This window comes from Ranitomeya variabilis, chromosome 3 (genome assembly GCF_051348905.1).
Source record: "Ranitomeya variabilis isolate aRanVar5 chromosome 3, aRanVar5.hap1, whole genome shotgun sequence".
NCBI lineage: Eukaryota > Metazoa > Chordata > Amphibia > Anura > Dendrobatidae > Ranitomeya > Ranitomeya variabilis.
The window spans coordinates 460,820,918-460,846,392 of record NC_135234.1 but is presented as its reverse complement, the minus strand read 5'-3'; the positions used below and the strand labels follow the sequence as shown (position 1 = coordinate 460,846,392).

General features: G+C 43.8%; 1 protein-coding gene across 1 annotated transcript in view; it reads left to right on the top strand.

The window, feature by feature from the left end:
* The first annotated feature begins 10,403 nt into the window (after positions 1-10,403).
* Positions 10,404-25,475, top strand: part of LOC143816355 (pinopsin-like) — a 405,676-nt gene continuing 390,604 nt past the window's right edge. Inside the window, exon 1 of the mRNA XM_077296602.1 lies at positions 10,404-10,648. The gene's annotated coding sequence lies outside the window, so the exon portion shown is untranslated. The remainder of the gene's footprint in view (positions 10,649-25,475) is intronic.

Below are 25,475 nucleotides of genomic sequence, written 5' to 3'. Positions count from 1 at the left end.
CTGAACCACGATACGAGCTACCCAGTCGACACTTTTTTTCCAGAAAAGCCATCCCGGCCCTGCACCAGCATGTTAAACAGCGCATCGTCCATGCACTCAGGCAATCTGTGAGTACAAAGGTGCACCTGACTACAGATGCATGGACCAGTAGGCATGGCCAGGGACGTTATGTGTCCATCACGGCACACTGGGTGAATGTGGTGGATGCAGGGTCCTCAGGGGACATCAATTTCGGGACAGTTGTGCCTAGCCCACGGTCTAGGAAACAGTTGGCTGTAGGCGTTCGCACAACCTCCTCCTCCTCGTCCTCCTGCAGAAGCTACAGCTCTTCCACAGACCACAGTCGGCCAACCACTCCATCGGCAGATGACACTGTTGCACACCAGTTGTCCCATTATGAACCAGCTACTGCCAAGCGTCAGCAGGCTGTATTGGCTATGAAGTGTTTGGGCGACAACAGACACACCGCGGAAGTTCTGTCCGAGTTCTTGCAACAAGAAACGCAGTCGTGGCTGGGCACAGTAGATCTTGAGGCAGGCAAGGTAGTGAGTGATAACGGAAGGAATTTCATGGCTGCCATCTCCCTTTCCCAACTGAAACACATTCCTTGCCTGGCTCACACCTTAAACCTGGTGGTGCAGTGCTTATTGAAAACTTATCCTGGGTTCTCCGACCTGCTCCTGAAAGTGCGTGGACTTTGCTCACATATCCGACGTTCGCCTGTACACTCCAGCCGTATGCAGACCTATCAGCGGTCTTTGAACCTTCCCCAGCATCGCCTAATCATAGACGTTGCAACAAGGTGGAACTCAACACTGCACATGCTTCAGAGACTGTGCCAACAGAGGCGGTCTGTTATGTTTTTGTGGGAGGATACACATACACGGGCAGGCAGTAGGATGGCAGACATGGAGTTGTCTGGTGTGCAGTGGTCCAAGATACAAGACATGTGTCAAGTCCTTCAGTGTTTTGAGGAATGCACACGGCTGGTTAGTGCAGACAACGCCGTAATAAGCATGAGCATCCCCCTAATGCGTCTGCTGATGCAAAGTTTGACGCACATAAAGGAGCAGGCGTCTGCACCAGAGGAAGAGGAAAGCCTTGATGACAGTCAGCCATTGTCTGGTCAGGGCAGTGTACAGGACGAGGTAGCGGGCGAAGAGGAGGTGGAGGACGAGGAGGATGATGGGGATGAGTATATTTTTAATGCGGAAGCTTTCCCGGGGGCACTGGAAATTGGTTGCGTGGCAAGGCCGGGTTCTGGTTTTTTGAGGGACACAAGTGACGTAGATTTGCCTGAAACTGCCCCTCAACCAATCACAACCGGAGATTTGACAACTGGAACTTTGGCCCACATGGCGGATTATGCCTTACGTATCCTAAAAAGGGACACACGCATAACGAAAATGATGAACGATGACGATTACTGGTTGGCCTGCCTCCTTGATCCACGCTATAAAGGCAAATTGCAAAATATTATGCCACATGAGAACTTGGAACTAATATTAGCAACCAAACAATCAACTCTTGTTGACCGTTTGCTTCAGGCATTCCCAGCACACAGCGCACGTGATCGTTATCACACGAGTTCCAGGGGGCAGCAGATTAGTAGTGTTAGGGGTGCACACATCAGAAGTGGCGTTGGACAAAGGGGTTTTCTGACCAGGTTGTGGAGTGATTTTGCTATGACCGCAGACAGGACAGGTACTGCTGCATCAATTGAAAGTGACAGGAGACAACATTTGTCCAGTATGGTTACTAACTATTTTTCATCCCTTATCGATGTTCTCCCTCAACCGTCATTCCCATTTGATTACTGGGCCTCAAAATTAGACACCTGGCCAGTATTGGCAGAATATGCATTGCAGGAGCTTGCTTGCCCGGCAGCAAGTGTCCTATCAGAAAGAGTATTCAGTGCTGCAGGTTCAATATTAACCGAAAAAAGGACTCGTCTGGCTACCCAAAATGTTGACGATCTAACATTCATTAAAATGAACCACAACTGGATTTCAAAATCTTTTGCCCCACCTTGCCCGGCCGACACCTAGCTTTCCTATGAAAAGCTCTTGCCTGTGGACTACTGTGAATTACTTTTCTAATGTCTAATTTTCTGCAGCTGATTGTCCGGCATATGACATGTTTACACCTCCCTAAATGGCCAAACTCCCCACACGGGGCCTTGGTATCGCGACTTGGCGCAAGCACCCGTGAGACAGCTGTTTGCCTGAAGAGGTGGGTGTGCTCGCTTTTGGTCGACGGCATTGGTACTGGGTCCCTCATAGTACAATAAAGTGTCTCTGGCGGTGTGGTGCGCACCCAACGTCAGACACACTGTTGTAACATGAGGGGCCCTGGGCCTGTACCGCCAGCCACAAGAGAGTTCACCCACCCCCAGGTCAAACATTGCTCTACCACTTCCACAGTTATCTCTCACACTTCCACCAATGTTTAGTCTATGCGCTGACATCCTTCCATACCTGCCACTGACAATACCATTGTGTTGACATGTATGATGGTACATAACATAGTCAGGGGCAGTGTCCTCTATTTAACACAGTAAATACTTTGCGCTAAATTAGTAGGTCTGAAACAACGCAGAGGATCCCACCCCTGAACCTAATGATTGCACCCTTTAGTGTCTTTGTTTTAATGCGAGACATTCACATTTATTTGTTGTTTTTTGACTACTAACTGGCAGACACTCATTACAATCGGCCTCCGTTGACCAGAACACTGCTGCCCGTGTACCCCTGGAACCTATTTTACAGTGCCTACAGCCAGCCCATTTTATTATGTTAGGCCTTCAAAGCCTGTCTGCGGTCCCTCCTTCCACTAGGCCTCCACTGACCAGACCACTGCTGCCCGTGTACCCCTGGAACCAATTATAAAGTGCCTACAGCCAGCCCATTTTATCATGTTAGGCCTTCAAAGCCTGTCTGCGGTCCTTCCTTCCACTAGGCCTCCACTGACCAGACCACTGCTGCCCGTGTACCCCTGGAACCTATTTTACAGTGCCTACAGCCAGCCCATTTTATTATGTTAGGCCTTCGAAGCCTGTCTGCGGTCCCTCCTTCCACTAGGCCTCCACTGACCAGACCATTGCTGCCCGTGTACCCCTGGAACCTATTTTACAGTGCCTACAGCCAGCCCATTTTATTATGTTAGGCCTTCGAAGCCTGTCTGCGGTCCCTCCTTCCACTAGGCTTCCACTGACCAGACCATTGCTGCCCGTGTACCCCTGGAACCTATTTTACAGTGCCTACAGCCAGCCCATTTTATTATGTTAGGCCTTCGAAGCCTGTCTGCGGTCCCTCCTTCCACTAGGCCTCCACTGACCAGACCACTGCTGCCCGTGTACCCCTGGAACCTATTTTACAGTGCCTACAGCCAGCCCATTTTATTATGTTAGGCCTTCGAAGCCTGTCTGCGGTCCCTCCTTCCACTAGGCCTCCACTGACCAGACCACTGCTGCCCGTGTACCCCTGAAACCAATTATAAAGTGCCTACAGCCAGCCCATTTTATCATGTTAGGCCTTCAAAGCCTGTCTGCGGTCCTTCCTTCCACTAGGCCTCCACTGACCAGACCACTGCTGCCCGTGTACCCCTGGAACCTATTTTACAGTGCCTACAGCCAGCCCATTTTATTATGTTAGGCCTTCGAAGCCTGTCTGCGGTCCTTCCTTCCACTAGGCCTCCACTGACCAGACCATTGCTGCCCGTGTACCCCTGGAACCTATTTTACAGTGCCTACAGCCAGCCCATTTTATTATGTTAGGCCTTCGAAGCCTGTCTGCGGTCCCTCCTTCCACTAGGCCTCCACTGACAAGACCACTGCTGCCCGTGTACCCCTGGAACCTATTTTACAGTGCCTACAGCCAGCCCATTTTATTATGTTAGGCCTTCGAAGCCTGTCTGCGGTCCTTCCTTCCAGTAGGCCTCCACTGACCAGACCATTGCTGCTCGTGTACCCCTGGAATTTATTTTACAGTGCCTACAGCCAGCCCATTTTATTATGTTAGGCCTTCGAAGCCTGTCTGCGGTCCCTCCTTCCACTAGGCCTCCACTGACCAGACCACTGCTGCCCGTGTACCCCTGGAACCAATTATAAAGTGCCTACAGCCAGCCCATTTTATCATGTTAGGCCTTCAAAGCCTGTCTGCGGTCCCTCCTTCCACTAGGCCTCCACTGACCAGACCATTGCTGCCCGTGTACCCCTGGAACCTATTTTACAGTGCCTACAGCCAGCCCATTTTATTATGTTAGGCCTTCGAAGCCTGTCTGCGGTCCGTCCTTCCACTAGGCCTCCACTGACCAGACCACTGCTGCCCGTGTACCCCTGGAACCAATTATAAAGTGCCTACAGCCAGCCCATTTTATCATGTTAGGCCTTCAAAGCCTGTCTGCGGTCCTTCCTTCCACTAGGCCTCCACTGACCAGACCACTGCTGCCCGTGTACCCCTGGAACCAATTATCAAGTTTATAAGCGTGTCCCGAGGAACACTCCGGTATAAAACATCAGAAAATATAAAAATAAGTATTTTGCTTATAATAAAGAAAATACTGGAGAGATATCAAATGCATACATTTTAACATTAAAAACAAAAACACATACAACAAAAAACTGGTACAGTACCAAAATTGGCCACCAGCTACAAAAACTTTCTCCTGCAAGTAGTTAACTGAAAGTTTTTTTTCCATTGAAAACACAGATATGGCATCCACCGAGTGTTGTCCTGTCGCGTCTTCTTTATATTATTGCAAAGAAGCTGCAACTGAATAAAGCTGTGCTTCAACCTTGTGGCTTTCGGCCTATAGTATCAGATATTAAACTGCATTTGGCCTTCAACTTTGGTTACGGCCTACTAACGGTGTCTGCCCCTCCCTGGTGTTGCCCTCAACTGAATAAAGCTGTGCTTCAACCTTGTGGCTTTCGGCCTATAGTATCAGATATTAAACTGCATTTGGCCTTCAACTTTGGTTACGGCCTACTAACGGTGTCTGCCCCTCCCTGGTGTTGCCCTCAACTGAATAAAGCTGTGCTTCAACCTTGTGGCTTTCGGCCTATAGTATCAGATATTAAACTGCATTTGGCCTTCAACTTTGGTTACGGCCTACTAACGGTGTCTGCCCCTCCCTGGTGTTGCCCTCAACTGAATAAAGCTGTGCTTCAACCTTGTGGCTTTCGGCCTATAGTATCAGATATTAAACTGCATTTGGCCTTCAACTTTGGTTACGGCCTACTAACGGTGTCTGCCCCTCCCTGGTGTTGCCCTCAACTGAATAAAGCTGTGCTTCAACCTTGTGGCTTTCGGCCTATAGTATCAGATATTAAACTGCATTTGGCCTTCAACTTTGGTTACGGCCTACTAACGGTGTCTGCCCCTCCCTGGTGTTGCCCTCAACTGAATAAAGCTGAGCTTCAACCTTCTGGCTCTCATTAAGTGCTGTGTTTTTAAAAATTGGTGGTTAGGGCCTACTAAAGGTGTCTGCCCCTCCCTGGTGTTGCCCTCAACTGAATAAAGCTGTGCTTCAACCTTCTGGCTTTCGGCCTATAGTATCAGATATTAAACTGCATTTGGCCTTCAACTTTGGTTACGGCCTACTAACGGTGTCTGCCCCTCCCTGGTGTTGCCCTCAACTGAATAAAGCTGTGCTTCAACCTTGTGGCTTTCGGCCTATAGTATCAGATATTAAACTGCATTTGGCCTTCAACTTTGGTTACGGCCTACTAACGGTGTCTGCCCCTCCCTGGTGTTGCCCTCAACTGAATAAAGCTGAGCTTCAACCTTCTGGCTCTCATTAAGTGCTGTGTTTTTAAAAATTGGTGGTTAGGGCCTACTAACGGTGTCTGCCCCTCCCTGGTGTTGCCCTCAACTGAATAAAGCTGTGCTTCAACCTTGTGGCTTTCGGCCTATAGTATCAGATATTAAACTGCATTTGGCCTTCAACTTTGGTTACGGCCTACTAACGGTGTCTGCCCCTCCCTGGTGTTGCCCTCAACTGAATAAAGCTGTGCTTCAACCTTGTGGCTTTCGGCCTATAGTATCAGATATTAAACTGCATTTGGCCTTCAACTTTGGTTACGGCCTACTAACGGTGTCTGCCCCTCCCTGGTGTTGCCCTCAACTGAATAATGCTGAGCTTCAACCTTCTGGCTCTCATTAAGTGCTGTGTTTTTAAAAATTGGTGGTTAGGGCCTACTAACGGTGTCTGCCCCTCCCTGGTGTTGCCCTCAACTGAATAAAGCTGTGCTTCAACCTTCTGGCTTTCGGCCTATAGTATCAGATATTAAACTGCATTTGGCCTTCAACTTTGGTTACGGCCTACTAACGGTGTCTGCCCCTCCCTGGTGTTGCCCTCAACTGAATAAAGCTGAGCTTCAACCTTCTGGCTCTCATTAAGTGCTGTGTTTTTAAAAATTGGTGGTTAGGGCCTACTAACGGTGTCTGCCCCTCCCTGGTGTTGCCCTCAACTGAATAAAGCTGTGCTTCAACCTTGTGGCTTTCGGCCTATAGTATCAGATATTAAACTGCATTTGGCCTTCAACTTTGGTTACGGCCTACTAACGGTGTCTGCCCCTCCCTGGTGTTGCCCTCAACTGAATAAAGCTGAGCTTCAACCTTCTGGCTCTCATTAAGTGCTGTGTTTTTAAAAATTGGTGGTTAGGGCCTACTAACGGTGTCTGCCCCTCCCTGGTGTTGCCCTCAACTGAATACAGCTGAGCTTCAACCTTCTTGCTCTCATTAAGTGCTGTGTTTTTAAAAATTGGTGGTTAGGGCCTACTAACGGTGTCTGCCCCTGCCTGGTGTTGTCCTCCACTGAACAAAGCTGAGTTTCCACCTTCTGGCTCTTTTTTTTTTTTTTTTTTTTAATTGCTGGATGGGGCCTAATAGCTCTGTTTGCTCCTCCCTGGTGTTTGTCCTCAACTAAAAAAAGCTGAGCTTCAGCCTTATGGCTTTCGGCCTATAGTATCAGATATTAAACTGCATTTGGCCTATTAGTGTGTTTGGGCCCTTAAAACAGTGTCTGCTGCTCCTGGGTTTGCTACTCCACTCAACAAAGCAATGCCGCCTGTTTAGTCCTGTTACCAATTTTGAACTGCATTTAGCCTACTTTATTCTTTGGCCCTATATCTGTTTCCTCCTCATCCTGCCCACTGCCCAGCCACTGCTACATGAGTCTGCTGGTACATTGACCTAGACCACTACATTCCCCTTGCACTCTACACAGCCAGAATCTGACCCTGCTGAAAGTCAGGTTCCCCTTCCCGCATGTTATACCACCTTACACAGGGACAAATAGGAAGGTAAAAAATAGCACAACCTCAAAGGCATCATATCAATGCCATGCATGTCACTGAACAAGGCTATGACGAGAGCCACACAAAAGAACCCGCTCAATAAGAACTGTTATAACTCCGGAGGAAAGAAGAGCAAACAGGTGTAGAAAAGGAAAACACTTTATTATTAGATGAATACAAAAAAGTGCATAAAAAGTAGCAGGGGAAGGCCCAAAGGGGAACCACAGGACTCCAAAACGAAATGATGCACTATGCAGTCACTTATGGGGTAACAAGCGGTTATGCTATTTAGACACGGTATTATCATTATACTATGCACTATGCACTTTATGCCAGGTTGTTAATTGAACCTGTGCTGTGTGTCTTAATGTCGGGTCATTTCGTTTTGGAGTCCTGTGGTTCCCCTTTGGGCCTTCCCCTGCTACTTTTTATGCACTTTTTTGTATTTTGTATGTTTATTCATCTAATAATAAAGTGTTTTCCTTTTCTACACCTGTTTGCTCTTCTTTCCTCCGGAGTTATAACAAATAGGAAGGAGCAGATGAAAGTGCAGGTTCCTTCATCAGGTGGGGGGGGCATACTCGTTGGCGACGTCACTGGCACATGGCCCCTCAGAGTACGCAAAAGTGTCGCTGCTGGTGGGAGGCGCCCCCGCCGTGCAAACACACCGCTGTACTTTGAGGGGCCCTGTGCCAGTGCCAATGCCAACGAGTGGGCCCCCCTGCTTGCTTAGGATCACAGCACTTGCAAACTTGACATACTTACCTCTCACTGCTCCACCGCCGTGACGTAGTCCATGTTTCCTGTGCCCACTAAAACCTTGAACCAGCCCTACCCCCCACAACTTTTGCCAAATCACCCCCAATTTCCAGTGCCCAACTATTATTATAAAGTTAATTTAGACTGACAAGCTTCAGAAAACAAGAATGGATGTTTTTGGCATTAAAATGGGCACTGTAGGTGTTTTCCTGGCCTCCACTCACTGCCGGCTATGCTTCCCCATTGACTTGCATTGGGTTTCGTGTTTCGGTCGATCCCCGACTTAGCGATAATCGGCTGACTTCACTCGACTCGACTCTGGACTAAGTCGGGTTTCACAAAACCCGACTCGATCTTAAAAAAATGAAAGTCGCTCAACCCTAATCTTGACAGATGCAGATATAATGTTTTATGTAAATTCTTTCATCCAGGCTCTAGGGCGCATGGTGCCTGGAAGAAATCCCTGCCTCCTTTCTTCTGTAACCCTTTGCGTGCGCCATCCACTCACGCGGTTATGTGAGCCTTATCCACTCTTCTATGGGCAGAGTCTTCATTGATCTTCTGCGCAGGCACCAGCGAGTCACTGTGCAATAGTAGAGACTCGCCGGCACCTGCACAGCAAACCTATGAAGACTGTTGCATGCGTGGTACTACAGCACCACAACTGCACGTCGCGTCATTGATATGATGTAAAACTACTTGTTATTGAAAATACAAAGTAAACTATTAATTTAAAGGAGCCTTATGCAACAAGTCTCAATCACTCTATGTGATTGCAGACTTGTGAATCCTCACGTCGCATGTACTGTGGGCTATGTAGATTCTATGATACCGTCGCTAGGAGCATAGAGTCACGTGAACACAAGTATACGATTTTCCTACATTTGGCCACATTCTGACAAGACGTGTCCAGCCCCACTCAATACACTTGCATGTCTAGTTGGCATGTGACTGCATGAATACAAATCACATACTTGCGGTCATGCACACTTCTGCTCCCGAAGAATCCTCACAGCGTTTAGTGCACAAGAGGTGAGGATTCACAAGTCTGCAGTCACATAAAGTTGCATTTAGGCATTAAACACTAATGTGTATTGTATTAATACTAGTGTTGAGCATTCCGATACCGAGATCCGATACTTTTGTGGTATCGGGTATCGGTATCGAAACAACATTAATGTGTAAAATAAAGAATTAAAATAAAAAATATTGCTATACTCACCTCTCCGACGCAGCCTTGACCTCACCGAGGGAACCGGCAGCGTTCTTTGCTTAAAATGCGCGCGTTTACTTCCTTCCGTGACGTCACGGCTTGTGATTGGTCGTGTGCCGCCCATGTGGCTGCGACGCGACCAATCACAGCAAGCCGTGACGTAATTTTCAGGTCCTGAATGCCTAATTCTAGGCATTCAGGATTTTAAAATTACGTTCCGGCTCGTGATTGGTCGCGTCGCGGTCACATGGGCGACGCGACCAATCAAAAGCTGTGACGTCACGGGAGGCAGGAAACGCGCGCATTTTAAAATTACGTCACGGCTTGTGATTGGTTGCGTGCCGCCCATGTGACCGCGACGCGACCAATCACAGCAAGCCGTGATGTAATTTTCAGGTCCTGAATGCAGAATTAGGCATTCAGGACCTGAAAATTACGTCACGGCTTGCTGTGATTGGTCGCGTTGCGGCCACATGGGCGGCACGCGACCAATCACAAGCCGTGACGTAACGGAAGGAAGTAAACACGCGCATTTTAAGCAAAGAACACTGCCGGTTCCCTCGGTGGGGTCCAGGCTGCGTCGAAGAGGTGAGTATAGCAATATTTTTTATTTTAATTCTTTCTTTTACACATTAATATGGATCCCAGGGCCTGAAGGAGAGTTTCCTCTCCTTCAGACCCTGGGAACCATCAGGGATACCGTCCGATACTTGAGTCCCATTGACTTGTATTGGTATCGGGTATCGGTATCGGATTAGATCCGATACTTTGCCGGTATCGGCCGATACTTTCCGATACCGATACTTTCAAGTATCGGACGGTATCGCTCAACACTACTCAACATTAATTAATACGTTAGCCCTGAAACAACTAATGGAATACTACAGCAAATGGAAAAGGATGACTGAAAGCAGCAGATAAGACAATCCTGATCCTTTTAACATGCTTCATTACTATTAGCAGCCTGGTCTGGAAATGTAAGCACAGAGCTCACACAGCTGAATGATCCAGACAGGCGCAGATGTCTGCTCTGCTGTGGGACATATCAAGCACCAATCACCTCACAGAGAGAGCAGATGATGCTGCTAGTTGTGGCATGAAATAAAGCAGAGGAAAGTCCAGCCTGCACACACTTTCCCCCAGATTAGAGCACAGACAATACATAGGTGACTGCAGCTTCTCCTTCAGCTGAATTTATCCAGATGGTTGACATCTAAAGCTTGTTATTAGGAAGTGTCTACAAGTTTACTTCCTCACTGCTCTGGAATACAACCTGTTCTTTGCCATCCCATTTCTGCCTGGATAGACCTGTTTTACAGGCGTTGGGGAGCTTGATTTCTTCTATATTTTCTCTCTCCATGATACATGTCTTGTCTGTAAGTAACTGCTACCAGCTACAATGTAATATTTAATTATCATTTATTTTAATTCATTGACGGTATTATTGCTAAACATTGAATTCTAGTTTTCCAACTTGAGTTGTGCTCTGCTGTATTCCATGTACAGTATGTGAAGAATGCTATATAATTTATCAGGAGCATCAAATGTTGTACTTTGCCCTTCACATCCATTACTGTTAAAAGAATCATATCTATATTTTAGCTGTGTTATGAATTAGGAAGCTCTGTTCAGGGGTCTTCGCCTAAGAAATGCCTTCACATGTTAATCTCATGGGATGATAATTGTCCAGACATTTCTGAATATGGGACAAAATAATGGTTACTACTTCACAATCATAAAAGCAGCACCGAATACAAAATCTGCAGCATGTAAAAAAAAAGCTTATAGGGAGAGCGCGTTCTGTTATTTACAGATATTGGATGTGATTGTTTCTGTGGGTTTATAAGCTTAGTGATTAGAAGGTATTTTCTGTACTTTCTGCCAATAACCTCATTTATATTGTATTTGCTTTTTCAGCATGAAATGATTGTTTAAAGACAGCAATACAATATTATGCACACGCTATAATATCCATTGCTTATGTATACTCTTTATACAGCGGCACACACCGCCACTGCAGCTTCACAGCGTGCCACAAAGCACAAAAGGCATGTTGTGCTATTACATGGTGTTCTGCGCAGAATGGCGGGTTGGAGATATCTGTAGCCTGATAATACTTATGAAATGAGGTGTCTGATGTGGTATGCCAGCAGTATAAACCTCTGTATGCCTCAATATGAAATTGGACATAGAATATGTCCCTATAGAAATCTATAAGTGCTCTGTTAGGTTAAATTCCCATGATGAGTTTTTGGACACTGTGTATTTTTCGCAGAGTAAAAAACGCAGTGTCTTACATTTTTAGCAAAGTGGGTGGGATTTATAGAAATCTCAAGCTTTTTTTATAAGCGGCAAAAACTCCCCTGCGTTGCATTTTTGAAATTCGCAACATGTTAATTTCACAATAGCCACAGCTTAAAAAAAAGATATGCATTTCTTGTGAATTTTCCCTCTAAAAATGCTTTTTTCAAAGGCAAATACTAGGAAGTATCAAATGCAAAGAAGTTTTAAAACATGATCCACCAAAAAGAAACAAAAAATTCATCGTCAAAAGTGCAATAAAAACTCGGTAAAAAAAAAGACGCACTCAAAAATATAGTGGAAAAAACAGAAGTAACCAAATGCTAATTCTGTAGGTGCAGAAATCTGGCATAATCCCCATAAACAGTAGCAATATTTCTGCACAAATCAGCAGTTGCGCAAAAACATTGCGACTTTGTGCGCTGACATGACAGTCCTGGCTAGCTACGCCAATTTGGGTGTGATCGCCTGTCGAATCCATCTTATGGTACGCTGCTAACTGACTCTGCAAATCAGCTCTTGGCTGGCGTACATTTCTGCCAACCGCGTACATTGAAGACCAGATGCGCCTGTTTTATTATGCAGTACACGCCACTAAACGAGTCAGGTCCAGCGAGCGCTTCATAAAAACTGGTGTGTGCTGCACCAGTCTTAATAAATCATGCTTTTCTTTTAAGAGAGGGTTTATTCAGGCTAAAAATGTAAGTGAATAATTAAAAAAAAAAATCTTAAAAAAACAAGTGTTTTTGGTGCATTTACAGTGTGATTTGTTTTCCTACATCTTTTCTGTTTCAATTAATTCAGAAGTCATGTTTGAAGCATTTTTTCAGGCAGAAATATCTCTAGTGTTGAAATGTTTCTGCTATTTTCACATGGAAGAAATAGCACCATGTAACTATTGAAAAGAACAGGATGCTTATTCAAAGAGCATTTGCAGAGATTTATCAGAAACTGCTCCAAAATCCATGTAAAAACACTCAGCATGAAACTAACCTTATTGTATTTGTTTAAAATGTCACAATTACGAGTGTCTGTCATTTGGTTGCTATTCTTTTACCTTATTGATTGCAAATTGACCCCATTTGTGAATTATCAAACCTTTACATTGTTCCATCCATTACACAATTCAGAGGTTACTATTTATTAGATTCCTGTGTAAAGCTTTCTGCCTTGTACATCATCAATTTCTTAGCAGACTTTCTAGATATTACTTTCCCCTTCAGCCGTACTTTTTAAGAAGTTGCGTGGATCTTTACCCTTTCCTCTTCCCCACATATTAACAATGTTAAAACAAAGCACCAGAAAACAGTTTTTGTAGTCAAAAAGGTGAATAGAATGTAATATATTTATTATTTAATACAGAACAGGTAAAAGGCATAGCAGGAAAGGTCGCACAGTAAAGCAGCACACATGAAGAACAAGGGCGGTTAACGGTGCAGAACTTTAGTCTAGGAGAAAGATATCAAAGTAAATCCCCAACCGTCATCATATAAGTCCAACACGCTCCCTGAGGAAGGAATCTTTCCGAAACGCGCGTCGGAGTGGGCTGTGGACGGCGCGGTGTCTGGACTTGGCACTGATGCTATGTTTATTATCATTCCCCCTTTGGTGTTACTTTGTCCTCACTGCTGCGCTAGTGCACATGATCCTTTGTTAGCCTATTGCCGGCTGTGATGTGTACTAATCATGTTGGACTTATATGACTACAGTTGGGGACTTACTTTGATATCTCTCTCCTAGACTAAAGTTCTGCGCCGTTAACCGCCCTTGTTCTTCATGTGTGCTGATTTACTGTGCGACCTTTCCTGCTATGCCTTTTACCTGTTCTGTATTAAATAATAACTATATTAAATTCTATTGACCTTTTTGACTACAAAAAAACTGCTTTCTGGTGCTTTGTTTTAGTCTTTATGAACTTTGCAGTTAGTCCTGTATTGAGTCCATATATGCAATGGGGATATAATTTTGCTGTATTATCTATTTGATACCTTTTAAGATTCATCTTTCTCCAGTTTGCATATAATGTCATCTCCTATTGTAGTTCAATATTAACAATGTCCTAGACATCTGTGGTTCATTGCTGGTCTGTGCTGTTTGTGTGACGCATTGATTACATCCATTGTACTAGTGCTATACATGTTCCTTTTGAGTATCATTTTATAAAGCTTTGTATGTTTTAACTTAATAGGTCTGATTTCTCCTTCTGTAGGATTTGTCCTATTTTAAACAGTGCATTAAAGGGAATCTGTCAACAGATTTTTGCTATTTATTCTGAGAACAGCATAATATAGGGCATGAGAGCCTGATAACAGCAATGTGTCACTTATTAGGCTGTGTGTTGTAGCTTCAATACAGTCAGTATTTTATCAGCAGGAGATTATTACTACAGGACTACATCTCATGTGCACACCAGTCAGGCTAATCTGTGTAACCCCTCCCGCACCACTGATTGGCAGATTGCTGACAATGCACAGTGTACAGAGAAAGCTGCCAGTCAGGGGTGTGGGCGGGATTATATACAGAGCAGAAGACTTAGCTCTGCTGCATCAACATCAGACAAACAAGGATTCTTTCAAAACTGCACCAAGCATCTTAGTAAGGGTATGTTTCCACTGGGCATATCACATCAGGATTTGCTGCTGATTGGACGCTGCGTACAGCTGCAGCATCCAATCCGCAGCGTCCAGATGTTACAGCATAGTGGAGGGGATTTTATGAAATCCCATCTCCACTGTGCGTGGTAAAACGCATCCGACGGCCCTGCATATCCGGACATGAGGCGAGTCTTCATGTCTATGAAGACGCTCCGTCTCCGCAAGATAAATACCACAGTCCTATGTATAGGATGCGGTGATTCCGCCTGTGGTCAATGAACACAGGCAGAATCACTGCTCGCACAAAAGGGGGCAGGGCCTTGGGCAGAGCGGGGTATCCGTTGCGTCCAAAGCGCAGCCATTCCGGCACGTGGAAACTTTATCCTTAGGCCGGCGTCACACTAGCGAGTTTTATGGACGTATGAGGGGTGCAGAAAATACGGATTGCATGCGGTACAATAATTCTCTATGGCCCAGCTCCTATCTGCTATATTTTACTGATCCGTATTATAAGGTCTTGTACGGCCGTAGAAAATCGCAGCATGCTGCATTTGCGTATTGCGCAAAAAAATCGCCAATGAAAGTCTATGGGGGCGAGAAAAATACGGATTACACACGGACCATGCGTGTGACTTGCGAGAAATACGCATCGGTGTTATAGAGAAAAGCCGGCAATTCAGTGCGGTGTACAGTAAAATCACACTGACAGATTGGAATAGAATAGGTAGCATAAATACACATAGAATAGGTATATATATATATATATATATATATATATATATATATATGTCAGTGAGACACATTTATATATATATATATTTGTATTTCATACAGCGCTAGATATCATAAAAGCCGGTAATTCAATTGCCGGCTTTTCATTTCTCCTTCTCAAACCCGACATGATATGAGACATGGTTTACATACAGTAAACCATCTCATATCCCTTTTTTTTTTTTTGCATATTCCACACTACTAATGTTAGTAGTGTGTATGTGCAAAATTTGGGCCCTCTAGCTATTAAATTACAGGGTTAAATCGCGAAAAAAATTGGCGTGGGCTCCCGTGCAATTTTCTCCGCCAGAGTGGTAAAGCCAGTGACTGAGGGCAGATATTAATAGCCTAGAGAGGGTCCATGGTTATTGGCCCCCCTGGCTAAAAACATCTGCCCCCAGCCACCCCAGAAAAGGCCCCCAGCCCCCCGAGGAAGCCCAACGCGAAACGCGCGTCGGGGCTGCTGGAGACACACTACCGGCATATACTGATGGGTAAGATGAGCGGCATACTCCCCCTTTCTACTTCCCCTTCTTTTTTCTCAGTTATAGTCTGGTGGGATGCTATATAGCGATCCCAGTAAGTAGTGGGAACTGAGCCTTACATTCTTTGGCACTTTATCTTGCACTTAGCACTTTTTAGGAGGAGTGTATGACTTAGCTGCTATCTACCATATTGCCACTACAGTAGTTTGTGTCAGTCTGTATTTGCACCATTCTGTACCTGGTTTTGTCAGTCTGTATATATTTATTCTATGATGTTGCTATCTATGATTGTTAATAAAACTACGTTTAAATTTTTTTTCCATATTTGTGTATGGGACTATGTACTCCACATTTTGCTGTAGGTTAGACTATTTTGGAGTGTCCTCCTTACAGGGATTTTTGTCCAATATATAGGGTGTATTTTCCCAGTACTTATTTTTAAGTTATGTATCAGTGGTACCTGTTCTTACTAACATTAGTATTATTATTTTATTATTATTATTATTCATTTTTATAGCGCCATTTATTCCATGGCGCTTTACATGTGAAGTACGGGGCAAATATAGACAAACATTAAACATGAGCAAAAACAAGGCACACAAGGAGGGAGGACCCTGCCCGCGAGGGCTCACAGTCTGCAGGGGATGGGTGATGATACACTAGGAGAGGGTAGAGCTGGTTGTGCGGCAGTTCAGTAGGTTCAGGATCACTGCAGGCTGTAGGCTTGTCGGAAGAGGCGAGTCTTCAGACTCTTTTTGAAAGTTTCTATGGTAGGCGAGAGTCTGATGTGCTGGGGTAGAGAGTTCCAGAGTATGGGGGAAGCACGGGAGAAGTCTTGGATGCGGTTGTGGGAAGAAGAGATGAGGGGGGAGTAGAGAAGGAGGTCTTGAGAGGATCGGAGGTTGCGTGTTGGTAGGTACCGGGAGATCATGTCACAGATGTATGGAGGAGATAGGTTGTGGATGGCTTTGTAGGTCATTGTGAGGGTTTTGAACTGGAGTCTCTGGGCGATAGGAAGCCAGTGAAGGGCTTGGCATAGGGGAGAGGCTGGGGAATAGCGGGGAGACAGGTAGATTAGTCGAGCAGCAGAGTGTAGGATGGATTGGAGTGGTGCCAGAGTGCTAGAGGGGAGTCCAGAGAGTAGGAGGTTGCAGTAGTCGAGGCGGGAGATGATAAGGGCATACACTAGTGTTTTTGCGGTGTCGCGGTCAAGGAATGCGCGGATCCGGGAAATGTTTTTGAGTTTGAGGCGGCAGGAGGAGGCAAGGGCTTGGATATGTGGCTTGAAAGAGAGGGCAGAGTCGAGGATCACCCCGAGGCACCGGGCGTGTGGGACTGGGGAAAGTGAGCAGCCATTGACATTGATGGATAGGTCGGGTGGAGGGGTAGAGTGAGATGGGGGAAAGATGATGAATTCTGTTTTGTCCATGTTCAGTTGTAGAAAGCGAGCAGAAAAGAAGGCTGAAATAGCAGACAGACAGTGCGGGATTTTGGTAAGTAAGGAGGTGAGGTCAGGTCCGGATAGGTAGATCTGCGTGTCGTCGGCATAGAGATGGTACTGCATACCGTGGGATTCTATGAGCTGTCCCAGACAGTAGTAGTAGTGTGGAATATGCAAAAAAAAAGGGATATGAGATGGTTTACTGTATGTAAACCATGTCTCATATCATGTCGGGTTTGGGAAGGAGATAGCAAAAGCCGGCAATTGAATTACTGGCTATTATGCTATCTAGCGCTGAATTAAATATAAATATACAGTATATATATATATATATATATATATATATGTGTGTGTCTCAATGACATATATATATATATATATAGATACTGTATATACTGTATGTTTTAACGAGCATTTGAGCACATAAATCCATTAGATGTCGGTTTTGCAAGCCTGCGAGAAAATATCGCAGTATGGATGCCATACGGATTACATACGGAGGATGCCATGCGCAAAATACGCTGCCACACCCTACCTATGGATGACATACTTATCTCTATTTTGGGAACATTTTTGTAAAAAACGGACAGTATTTTCATACGCTGAGTGTGACGCCGGCCTTAGTGATACATTGCTGGAATCAGGCTTTCTGTGCCCTATATTATGCTGCACTCAGATTGCAGAGCAAACATCTGCTGACAGATTTCCCTTAGGGTGTCTGCACACAAGCGTACGAAAAATCGTCCAAGTTTCTTCTGAACAATTTTTTTTCTAATTTTCATCATATTTTCATCCATGTGCCATGCATCCATGCAATATCTGTTTTCATACCAGTACATTAAAACATGTACATGATCACATACAGTTTTTCCTAGGTTTATAATAGAAATCTATCCTTGCAAATCAGATGCCATTCTGTAGGTCCGTATGGGAGCCGATTTTTTTTCTTGCACCCATAGACCTGAATATGTGAGTCTCATGCGAGACTCATATTAAAGTAGTGCATGCTATCATTTTTGATGGAGACTATGATGGAGACTCAGACAAAGAAATAATCTGAACAGCTCTATTGAATAATATGGGTCAGTTTGCTGTCCAATAAAAAATTGGATATCATACGTCTGATTTATACACTCATCTGTATGAGCCTTTAAAGGCTTATTCCCAAGAAATCAAGTTATTCCCTATGTCTATGGAATGGAGGTGCACACGCACAGTCTCTGCTCCATTCATTGTCTATGGGACTAATGGAAGTAGTTGAGCACTGTACTTTGCAGTCCCATAGACAATGATTGGAGCAAAGGCCACACATGCTAACCTCCGCTTTTTTTAGGATGAGGCTGCAGCGCACCATTCTCAGGGAATCCAGAGCCCCTTTCTCAGAATCACTGGGAGTCTCATGGTTTTTTTAGTAATATAATAATCCTATAACTGTTATTGCAGTTAAATTATCACTCTTCATTAAATCTATTTTTCTTTCTCAGTTAAATAAATAATCATTTGTCCTAATCCTATTATAATGACCAAACACATTTACCTAATCGATAAATTATGTTATTCTCCGAAGATGAGAATTTCATTCTGGAATTCAGGCAATTAATGTACATTCTGATGTAAAATCATTCAGACTAGATAAGCGTACATCGCACCAGGAGATTGATAAAGATCAATTCCAAAAGTTCAGTTTCATTTGTAATTTGCTGTTTGACATATTAGAAAACTGAATAATCTGAATAAACAGTATGTTCATTGCAGAGAGAAACGCATATATGGTTACATACGGAATGGATTTAAAGTGTACCTGTCTTTTCAGTGGACTTTTCAGAATAAGTTATCATGTGTTTGTACACAAGGAATAGCACTTTTTGACCATTTAGGCCACATGCACACATTGAGTATTTGATCAGATTTTTACATCAGTATTTATAAGCCAAAACCAGGAGTGGAACAGTCAGAACATGTGAACATGGCGTTACATAGGGTTATCTGATGGCTTGCCACATACTCATGAGAGCAGAAATCATCATGACTGTGTATGCACCAAATACTAAACATGTCTATGTCGTCTCAAATTACTTGTATTCTACGTTTCACCAGTATTCCTCTCTGCAGGCTCTATCTCTAAGGCCGGGGTCACAGTTAACGTATGAAATATCGGTCCGAGTCTCATCCGTGTTTAAGGCCGGCGTCACACTAGCGAGTTTTACGGACGTATGAGCGCAGAAAATACGTCCAGAAAATACGCATTGCACACAGCCCAATGATTCTCTATGGGGCAGCTCCTATCTGCCGTATATTACGTATCCGTATTATACGGTCTTGTATGGCCGTAGAAAATCGCAACATTTGTCAGCGTATTGCGCAAAAAATCCACCAATGAAAGTCTATGGGGCGAGAAAATTACGGATTACACACGGACCATTCGTGTGACTTGCGAGAAATACGCAGCGGTGTTCTATGAAAAGCCGGTAATTCAGTGCAGTGTACAGTAAAATCACACTGACAGCATAGAGAATAGAATAGGTAGAATAAGTGTGTACACATAGAATAGGTATATACAGTGGGGCAAAAAAGTATTTAGTCAGTCAGCAATAGTGCAAGTTCCACCACTTAAAAAGATGAGAGGCGTCTGTAATTTACATCATAGGTAGACCTCAACTATGGGAGACAAACTGAGAAAAAAAAATCCAGAAAATCACATTGTCTGTTTTTTTATCATTTTATTTGCATATTATGGTGGAAAATAAGTATTTGGTCAGAAACAAAATTTCATCTTAATACTTTGTAATATAGCCTTTGTTGGCAATGACAGAGGTCAAACGTTTTCTGTAAGTCTTCACAAGGTTGCCACACACTGGTGTTGGTATGTTGGCCCATTCCTCCATGCAGATCTCCTCTAGATCAGTGATGTTTTTGGCTTTTATCTTGGCAACACGGACTTTCAACTCCCTCCCAAGGTTTTCTATAGGGTTGAGATCTGGAGACTGGCTAGGCCACTCCAGGACCTTGAAATGCTTCTTACGAAGCCACTCCTTCATTGCCCTGGCGGTGTGCTTTGGATCATTATTGTGCTGAAAGACCCAGCCCTTGCTGATGGAAGGAGGTTTGCACTCAAACTCTCACGATACATGGCCCCATTCATTCTTTCATGTACCTGGATCAGTCGTCCTGGCCCCTTTGCAGAGAAACAGCCCCAAAGCATGATGTTTCCACCACCATGCTTTACAGTATGTATGGTGTTTCATGGATGCAACTCAGTATTCTTTTTCCTCCAAACACGACAAGTTGTGTTTCTACCAAACAGTTCCAGTTTGGTTTCATCAGACCATAGGACATTCTCCCAAAACTCTTCTGGATCATCCAAATACTCTCTAGCAAACTTCAGACGGGCCCGGACATGTACTGGCTTAAGCAGTGGGACACGTCTGGCACTGCAGGATCTGAGTCCATGGTGGCGTAGTGTGTTACTTATGGTAGGCCTTGTTACATTGGTCCCAGCTCTCTGCAGTTCATTCACTAGGTCCCCCCGCGTGGTTCTGGGATTTTTGCTCACCGTTCTTGTGATCATTCTGACCCCACGGGGTGGGATTTTGCGTGGAGCCCCAGATCGAGGGAGATTATCAGTGGTCTTGAATGTCTTCCATTTTCTAATTATTGCTCCTACTGTTGATTTCTTCACTCCAAGCTGGTTGGCTATTGCAGATTCAGTCTTCCCATCCTGGTGCAGGGCTACAATTTTGTTTCTGGTGTCCTTTGACAGCTCTTTGGTCTTCACCATAGTGGAGTTTGGAGTCAGACTGTTTGAGGGTGTGCACAGGTGTCTTTTTATACTGATAACAAGTTTAAACAGGTGCCATTACTACAGGTAATGAGTGGAGGAAAGAGGAGACTCTTAAAGAAGAAGTTACAGGTCTGTGAGAGCCAGAAATCTTGATTGTTTGTTTCTGACCAAATACTTATTTTCCACCATAATATGCAAATAAAATGATAAAAAAACAGACAATGTGATTTTCTGGATTTTTTTTTCTCAGTTTGTCTCCCATAGTTGAGGTCTACCTATGATCTAAATTACAGACGCCTCTCATCTTTTTAAGTGGTGGAACTTGCACTATTGCTGAATGACTAAATACTTTTTTGCCCCACTATATATATATATATATATATATATATATATATATATATATTTAATTCAGCGCTAGATAGCAGAAAAGCCGGTAATTCAGTTGCCGGCTTTTCCTATCTCCTTCACAAACCCGACAGGATATGAGACATGGTTTACATACAGTAAACCATCTCATATCCCTTCTTTTATTACATATTCCTCTTTACTAATGTAAGAAGTGTGAATGAATGGAATGCAGGGGAATGTACTGTAGTTACCTCGAGTCGCGGTGATGCGCCCCCTGCTGGATGAACTCATATGAACTCGAGCCTGAGAACTTTTCAGAATATTTTCTCACGTTCGAGTTCATATGAGTTCATCCAAGAGAGGGCGCATCACCGCGACTCGAGGTAACTACAGTACATTTCTCTGCATTCCATTCATTCGCCAAGTTTTACAGACAGGAGCACAGCTGCATTAGCAGAGCTCCTGAGTGTAAAATGATTTAACTCCTTCAGATGGATTTACAGCGTGGGACAAGACTGAACGACGGAAGGTATGGAATATTGTTGTTTGTTTTTTTAACTTTGTTTCAGGTGAGAAGGGTCTGCAGGTAGATTAAGAGTATAATAAAATATTAAAACACCATTTGTCTTTATTTCATTAAAATACTTTTTAACCCCTTCACCCCCGGAGCTTTTTCCATTTTTTTCGTTTTCGGTTTTTGCTCCCCTCCTTCCCAGAGCCATAACTTTTTTATTTTTCCGTCAATATGGCCATGTGAGGGCTTATTTTTTGCGGGACAAGATGTACTTTTGAACGATAACATTGGTTTTACCATGCCATGTAACAGAAAACGGGAAAAAAATTCCAAGTGTGATGACATTGCAAAAAAAGTGCAATCTCACACTTGTTTTTTGTTTGGCTTTTTGCTAGGTTAACCAAATGCTAAAACTAACCTGCCATTATGATTCTCCAGGTCATTACGAGTTCATAGACACCTAACATGTCTAGGTTATTTTTTATCTAAGTGGTGAAAAAAAAATTCCAAACTTTGCTAAAAAAAAAAACAATTGCGCGATTTTCCGATACCCGTAGCGTCTCCAATTTTCGTGATCTGGGGTCGGGTGAGGGCTTATTTTTTGCGTGCCAAGCTGTTGTTTTTATTGATACCATTTTGGTGCAGATACGTTTTTTGATCGCCCGTTATTACATTTTAATGCAATGTCGCGGCGACCAAAAAAAACGTAATTTTGGCATTTTGATTTTTTTTCTCGCTACGCCATTTAGCGATCAGGTTAATCCTTTGTTTTTATTGATAGATCGGGCAATTCTGAACGCGGCGATACCAAATATGTGTAGGTTTGATTTTTTTTTATTGTTTTATTTTGATTGGGGCGAAAGGGGGTGATTTGAACTTTTATATTTTTTTATTTTTTTTATATTTTGAAACACTTTTTTTTTTAAATTTTGGCATGCTTTAATAGCCTCCATAGGAGGCTAGAAGCATGCACTACACGATCGGCTCTGCTACATAGAGGTGAAGCACAGATCTCCTCTATGTAGTAGAAATGGTGGTGTACTTTGAACGCCGACCACAGGGTGGCGCTCAAAGCAATCGGCCATCAACAACCATAGAGGTCTCAAGGAGACCTCTGGTTGTTATGGCAATGCACCGCTGACCCCTGATCATGTGACGGGGTCAGCGGTGCGAGCACTTCCGGCCGCGCAGCCGGGAGTGCTAGTTAAATGCCGCTGTCAGCGCTTGACGGCGGCATTTAACTAGTTAATGGGCGTGGGCGGATCGCAATTCCGCTCGCGCTCATTGCGCGCACATGTCAGCTGTACAAAACAGCTGACATGTCGCAGCTTTGAGGTGGGCTCACCGCCGGAGCCCACCTCAAAGCGGGGGATCTGCCAGCTGACGTACTATTCCGTCAGCTGGCAGAAAGGGGTTAATAATGTGTGTGTGTTTATTAACCATTTCGTACTATTGGAGTAATAATGGATAGGTGTCATAATTGACGCCTCTCCATTATTAACCTGGCTTAATGTCACCTTACAATAGCAAGGTGACATTAACCCTTTATTACCCCATATCCCACCGCTACAAGGAAGTGGGAAGAGAGAGGCTAAGTGCCAGAATAGGCGCATCTTCCAGATGTGCCTTTTCTGGGGTGGCTGTGGGCAGATGTTATTAGCTGGGGGGGTCCTATAACCATGGTCCCTCTCTAGGCTATTAATATCTGCCCTCAGTCACTGGCTTTCCCACTCTGGCGGAGAAAATTGCGCTGGAGCTCACGCCAATTTTTTCCGAGATTTAACCCTTTAATTTAATAGCTAGAGCCCCCAAATTTTACAAAGAGACACTTCTTACATTAGTAAAGAGGAATATGTAATAAAAGAAGGGATATGAGATGGTTTACTGTATGTAAACCATGTCTCATATCCTGTCGGGTTTGTGAAGGAGAGAGGAAAAACCGGCAGTTGAATTACCGGCTTTTCTGCTATCTAGAGCTGAATTAAATATAAATAAATATATATATATATATATATATATATATATATATATATATATATATATGTCTCACTGTCATATATATATATATATATATAGAGAGAGAGAGAGAGAGAGAGAGACTGTATATATGTTTTTAACAATATTTGAGCCAATGGATCCATGATATGTCCGTTTTGCAAGCCTGCGAGAAAAAAATGCCGTACGGAAGCCATACGAATGAAACACGGATAAATTTGTGCGTAAAAATCGCATCCTCGCATTGAATACGCAACAGTGTTTTGGGACAATTACTGTGTATTATGGCCGTAAAAAACGGACCGTATTTCCATACGCTGAGTGTGACGCCGGCCTAATGCGTTTGCAATGCGATGATGCAATTTTATCGCACCTATGCATCCGTATGACAAGCGTATGGCTTTACATTTTTCACTGATTTTCCCGATTGAATTTAATGGGTCAATGGGCTGGAATGAGGAGAATGTGTGCGTATTTGTTGCAAGCTAGATGAATGGTCCGTGTGACGTCCGAGTTTTTCTCGTATCCATAGGCTTGCATTGGCGAGTCTCGGACAATTTATGCATACAATCGCAGCATGCTGCAATTTAACATGCACGTCGAATACGCCTGAGAAAACATATGGTGATGTGAGCTGCCCCATAGATTAAGAATGGTCCAAGTGCTATGCCATGTTTTCTCGCATAGCACTCGTCCGTATTTTACGGTAGTGTGACCCCGGCCTAATTGTTAGTTATATCTTAGGTCATTTTATTACCAGAAAAGAGGGCCATATATTATAGGCTCATCCATAACAATATCAATAGCAAACCAAAAAAGAAATGGATCTCAGAGCAATAAAATTAAAATCTTTGATGATTATGTCAAGAAAATTTTTATCATCATAAGAGTACATAAATACATAAAAAAGGGGGAAAAAGAGGGAGGGTTGAAGTGACACCTTAGTGCCACGTCCAATGAATGGCTGGTATAGTCAAAAGGGCATAATTATACAACACGCCTATAAACATGCACATACAGTACACAAATTGAATGGCGAAGGTCTTAAAAACCATTGCACAGACATCAATGGTAACAACCATTATATCAAGAGTCCAAAATGCCTCATATAACAATATAAAGTGACAAGTGCATAGTGCATATAGGTCACTGGATAAAATAAATTATATTATATAAATAGCAAACTATCCAGATGAAAAGTTTTTCTCGTATCCATAGGCTTGCATTGACGAGTCTTGGACTACATATGCGTACAATCGCAGCACGCTGCAATTCAACACGCACATCGAATACACCTGAGAAAAAATATGGTGATGTGAGCTGCCCCGCAGATTAACAATGGTCCGAGTGCTATGCAATGTTTTCTCGCATAGAACTTGTCCGTATTCTACAGTAGTGTGACCCCGGCCTAATTGTTAGTTATATCTTAGGTCGTGGGAGGTAACAAGCTACCATGTCTTCCCTACCCTTTATACATAGATATGAGGGATTTCTGCTCTCTTGAGTTTGTGGCAAACTCTCAGACAACCCTGAGTGGGTTGAGTGGCCACATTCACACGTTCAGCATTTGGTCAATATTTTACCTCAGTATTTGTAAGCCAAAATCAGAGTGGGTGAAAAATGCAGAAGTGGTAACTAGAGATGAGCGAATATATCAATGTTCGGTTTGGCTCACTATCGCCGAATTTACAATATTCACCAATTTAATCGTCCATTTAATCGTCAAATATAGCCGAACATACACAGCACAAGCCGGTGTTTACCATACTGTGTGACAGCGTGGGAAACACCGACGTAGCACTTCTGATCGGCAGTGAAATCATCCTGGCCGGTCAGAGAGCCACGGTTCCCACACTGTGATCGGAGGTATAAAGTTTACCTCCGTTCACTGGTGTCAGCTGATGGGACTGTAGTTCCCATCAGCTAACACCTTCTGCCGCTAATAACAGTGAGAGCAGGAGCGACCGATGGGA